Source organism: Pteropus alecto, unplaced genomic scaffold (genome assembly GCF_000325575.1).
Source record: "Pteropus alecto unplaced genomic scaffold, ASM32557v1 scaffold189, whole genome shotgun sequence".
NCBI lineage: Eukaryota > Metazoa > Chordata > Mammalia > Chiroptera > Pteropodidae > Pteropus > Pteropus alecto.
The window spans coordinates 853,166-858,836 of NW_006442117.1; the positions used below are offsets into that span (position 1 = coordinate 853,166).

A 5,671-nucleotide genomic window follows, 5' to 3' on the forward strand; every position below is an offset into this window, starting at 1 on the left:
GCCCCAGGGGCTGCACGCCGAATTTTAAAGAGATGCCGTCGGAATTGAGTTAAATCTGAATCCGCAAGCTGGGGCCGTCACAGCAATCGCTTCGAATTATTTTTACTTTTTAGAAACGCGGCTCCGCTGTTTTGCAGAAACCACTCGCAGGCCTTCTGTCCTCACCATCTCGCAGTAACCCGGCGGCACAGGTCGGACAAGAACCGTGACTCTCACACGTAAGATGGGGAAACTGAGTCTTAGAGGCGTTAGATAACCCCGAGATTATGAGGTTGGTCCCGCGAGTCCAGGACTCGAACCTGGGTCCCCCGACCCTTACGCAAGTGACTCGTTTAACCGTCGTGATTCCTTCTTTTGCGAGAGGCCGTTGCACACACACGTGCGCGGAAGAATCCCAGCGCCCCGTTTTCTTGATCGTTGGCTTGGGGTTCTTTTCTACGTCCTTAGATCTTTTTCTTTAGGGTAGCATCTTATAGACCCTATGCAGTTTTTCTTTAAGGTTCTGGTTTTAAGGATCATCAGGCCAAGATTGGCTGTGAGGGTGCACGTCGAACCTCTCCCTCGTCCCGTGAGTGTGGCTCAGGCGCCAGCCCCAGGAGACAGCCGCCCGCGAGGCAGCAGCGGCTTCTGCCTTCAGGAGCCGCGGGCTCAGAGACGGCGCCGTCTGGGAGGTCCCCTCTGGGTCCTGGCGTGGTGTCTCCACCAGGGAAGAGTCCTTGAGCTGTCCACTCGTCTTATCTTACCTTCGTGGTGCAGAGGTTTGGGGGCTGTGTCCTGAGGGTCACGCCTGACCAGGAAGGGCCTCGCGGCCGGAGCGTGACTTCATGCCACGTGGAAGCGCGCGGGACGTCGGCCGGTTCTGCCGAGGACCCCAGGTGCTTCTCGCATGTTCCTGTCGCGTTCCTGCTGGGGGAAGAGGCCCCCGCTAAGCCCAGTGCGATTGCTCAAGTCCCTAAGGGCCTGAGAAGGCACTTGTAACCGGCCCTGCAGAGCCCCCCAGCCCGTAGCCTCCCCTGAGGCGCAGAGGCGTGGGCGGCGAGGCCAGCGCAGGGGGGGCCCTCGCGTCCTGCCCGTCACCGCCGCTGCCGGGCGACTTCCCTCTAGTAGCATCGCCTGTGACTCGAAGGTCGCTGTTTTGTTGGTATCGCCGTGTTTCGGCCAAAAGAAAGCAGCTCGATTCTCCTTTGTTCCAAGGAACCGACCTTCTCGAATGCTCAGTTGCTTCTGACGCAGCCATCCTCGCGGGCGTGGCTCGGGCTGCTGGAAGGAATTTATTTAATCGTCCTGCTTTTTTTGGAATATGCCATTTTACCGCGACTGCTTTACGCCAGAGAAGCGAAGCTGTTCGCGGTGCCACGTCCTGAGCCAGAGAAGCGATTTGGTGCCATGCCCGTGGCGCCGAGCGTCACACCGGTGTGTTCTGTTTGCCCGTCGCAGAAAGCGGGTACATATGTCAGTGTGGTTTGTGTTATATTTTTTAAAATGACGATGAAAGCGGTCGCTCAACAGTACACTGCCAAGATCCTGAATTCCATCAGGGATGAGTATATTCAGACATGTTCCAAAAAAATGATTAAGTCTAACAAGATCACAGGTCGCGGCGGAGACCAATAAAAGGGGGGTGGGGGGGAGCCCGTGGTTTTCGAGCCGTGACGAGCACGTGTGTCCAGCTAATTCTTTCTGAAAACACCGGCGGAGCAAATTACTCGTGAAAAGTCTATTCATAGGAACTAATTGAATGCCACGTCCAGTTTAATAGTGGAAACTGAGTGCCACCGTAACCAATAGAGAGAAATAATGAGCAGGCATTTGAAGTCTTTCATCTGGATGGTTTCTAAAAATAGCCTCAGCGCCGATGGCATGTTCCACGTGTGGAAAGCATACCGATCTAGCGAATGGTCCCCAACGCTTTAACGTACATGGGGAAGAGACGGAGGGGAAACTCGAAAGGGACCATTTGGGTTTTCGGCCGTGCATCCTAGCGGGTTCCCGACGATGTGGAAAAGGCCCAAGAATCACTTACCGTCGTGTTATTGCCTGACAGGAGTTTCCCACGGCCTCGATGGCATAGAGAATTGTTCTTTTAATTCTCTCTCAAGCAGACTCTGCCTGGTCACTTCCGGCACCCACTGGACAGTCGGCGCCTTTACCAGCTGTGCATCTAGATTGCTAGGCGAGTTGGTGATCGCCCGGGTGCTTCACCCGTCTCGGTAACGGCATTTCTAAATTCAGAAGAACGTGGCGAAAAAATGGTTTCGTGTAGGAGGACCTGCCATTACATTTTTTTTTTTAAATGCCTACAGCACCTGTTCTTCCTAGGTGGTCTCCCACCCAAGTACTCACCAGACCCGACCCTGCTTAGCTTCCGAGATCAGACGAGATGGGGCACGTTCGGGGTGGCCTGGCCGTAGACTGCCATTATGTTTTAAACGAGAGCTGCTCTGTCAGAGTTTCCACGTTTTTAAATGGATGAAAAAAACGAATCGAATCCAATTGCATTTGACCTCAGAGTCCAGCTCGAGGACCCCGGGTAGGAATACTTCGTGCTCTTGCCTAAACGTACCAGCTTTTCATTTCTGAAAATTGCATTTTAAAATTAATTATTAAAGCAATACATGATCCTTGTCAAAACACTTAGAAAGCTTAGTAATATAAATAAAAGAAAAAAGCACCTCCCTCCTCCCGGTACAGAGACAGCCGCTGTGAGGATTTTGGTGTGTGTCGTTTCCGACTTGTTCCTCGTCCTGCCGAGTGGCTTTTCCTCCCTTGTCCTGTTTTGGGTTCTCTGCCTCGTAGCTGCTGGGAAATGATCTAAAGAAGGTTCCTCCTTGGTCATGCTTTCAACGAGTATCGCGTAATAAACGGCTGGAAATTTGGAGGGGCCTCTCTTCCCAGTATAGTCGGTAGGGTGATGGCGGTGCTGGTGGCGGTGCTGGCGCTGGCCGTCGTGGAGCAGCCGTGGGAGTCGCGTTGGAGGTGGTGGGCGTGACGATGGGCATGTTCCACGTTACTTTAAAAAGGCACTGACTGTGGCCTCTGGGTTCTGAGCAGTGAGTGTAGATCACGCATCCTCAGGGTCCAGTTCTCCACAGCATCTGTAGAGACGTGCTTTAGAGAAGGTTTTCACGCTTCTGAAAACCCGAGGCTTTTATAAAATGCGACCAAAATTCAGTTGGTCAGTTTGGGGATTGACATTTTGTGAAAAGGATACTTTCTTATGAGTTTAGTTGAGGACAAGGGTATTTGGGAGTGAGCCATAGGAAACATCCTTCCAGAAGCTCATGATCCTGAGTGTTTTTGTGTGTTTTCTGATGTGTCTGAATTCTGCAACTTTAGGCACTGTTTGCAAGCTTATGCACAGCATGTGTGCACACTCACACACACACACATACACACTCACACAGCTTGCCGGGCATACGTCATACCCAAGTCCTAGGGAAGTACCTGTAAATTTTATTGCTTTTGCTATTTTGATCACTCACTGTTTATTTTTTCTTGGTAAATTCTTGCCGAGGAAGAACAGATGCTTCAAACCAAATGTTCTACTGAAATATTTCAAAGTAAATCAACAAATATATGTTAAGAACAAGGTGAGAGGCTAAGTGCCGAGTGGGCAGGAATCACGGTTAGATTACGGCTCGTCTTCCAGAATGGTTATCTTCCCCAAATGTTGGTTTTTCCTTTTATACCAGAACCAAAGCGATTTCTGTCTTCTTTCCTCGCATCGGCGAGCTTAAAATGTAACATTTCTAGAAATCTTCTTTGGTGTACACCGAAAAAAAAATCTATGACCCAGAAAAACCACGCTTACCCTAAGCAGTTTAGCATTAAGAATTTGAGGAAACCAAATCTCCATTTTTATGCAGAAATCAAAGAGTAGAGTAAGTAACCAGTAGGCTATTTAAAAATATAATACTTTTCTGAATAATAAATGGCTCAAGATTTTATAGCTGATTTTAGAAGGAGAATTGAGAAAAAGTCACCTGCAACCGTACTGACCGATTGTCAAAACTCTCAGTTCTTGGCCTTTGTTGCTACTGTTTCTGTTTTCAAACGTATTTGTATTCATCGAGGACAGTAATGTGGACCTTTTTTTTTACAGTGAAAAAATTTTACTGTAATTTTTAAATTACAGTAAAAAAACGGTAATTTGATACTGTTTTTCTCTTGTAATATTGAAATATTTCCCCACAGTTTTTTGAATTGTTTTTTGACTTCTTACCTACCATTCCATGGGTAGATAGAGCACGATTTAATTAACTTTTCCCTAGAGTCGGATCTGAGGCTGTTTCCATTTTTTTCTTTCCGTGAGGAAGAGCTTGTGATGCGGTGGCAGCTGGGCTGGGAGCTGGTGGCACACGGGAAGGATTTCGGGATTATGCTGTGCTCCGTGGGCGGGACGGGACCTCGCCCGCGGAGCACAGTGGTGACAACACAGGTTTCTGACTCCACACGGCTGTGTGACTAACCTAGAAAAATTCCCTAAACTTTTCATGAGCCTCAGTCTTTTGATCTGCAAGGTGGGAATGACTAGGTCTCCGACATGAGGTCATGGTGACGATGAGGTGGCCGATACGTAGCAAGGTGCCAGGTACTTGGCAGTTCGCATAAAATGGCTGCGATCTCCCTGTGTCCACAGTTCGCCTCAGCCAGACAGGAACAGCCATTTACTTGTAATAAACAAGTATTCGGCATTTGCCTGGTACCCGCTGTGTGCCTGGCACCAGCTAGATATTGGCAAGGCAGACAGGAATGAGGCTCAGTGCCTGCCCGGTGGACACCACAGCCTCCAGGGACCCAGACAGATGCGTGGCCAGACAGGGCCCTGTGTGACGGGGGAAGCAGGCTGGCCCCTGGGAAGCATCATAGAAAAAGCCCAGACTTGGGCACCAGAAAAAAAATCGAGGTTCGCCTTCGGACCTTGCAACTCACTCATCCTGGGGCCTCGGGCGCGTCGCCTGAATTCTCTACGCTGGGGTTTCTGGATTCACATTCTCACTTAGAAGTTGCCGTGGAGCTCGGAAATTAGCGCTGGGCATGACGTGGATGCTCAAAAGCGCTTATCATGCTGGCGTCCTCGGTGTCCCAGAAGCGGCTGATTTTCGTGACGGCGGCCCCGACAAACCCCACTCTGCTGCGTGCGGACCGGCTCAGCTGAGCCCGTGTCGGCCTGACTCTGCGAGTGACCGGCTCCCGGCCGCGCGTGCTGGGCCGCACAGTGTGGGGTTAGAACAGTCGGCTCTTGGCGGGGAGCTCCTGGGCCATTGTGTGGAAGGCCAGGGACGGCTGCTTGTGGGGTGGGGACAGCAGCTGTGCCGTAGCCTGAGGGGGCCTCCTGGGCGGGCAGAGGGCCCGGCCAAGAGTGCGGTTTACCCCTGATATGCCGTCGCCCCACGACGGAACGGCGCCGTGGGGACCGGTCTCTAGCAGGATGTCCTTCTTGCTGCTTGTAAGGTTTATTTGCTTATTGATTCCTAGATGTCGAGAGCACTTTCCTTTCATTCTGCTTCCATGCTGTGCCCCAGGTTCACGACAGGCTCACACTCGCCGTCGCCCGGCCCAGGAGGCGCCGAGCCCTGGTGCCGTGTCATCTCGGTGTGACCGGACTCACAAGTCACGTGGTGCGGCCATCGCTGGACTGAAACGTGTTCTCCTGAGCACTTTGGGGCTC

At 51.3% G+C, this 5,671-nt stretch overlaps 1 pseudogene; it reads right to left on the bottom strand.

Annotated features, from left to right (window-relative positions):
* Positions 1–2,294: 2,294 nt before the first annotated feature.
* Positions 2,295–2,413, bottom strand: LOC112470063 (annotated as a pseudogene).
* Between the last annotated feature and the right edge of the window lie 3,258 nt (positions 2,414–5,671).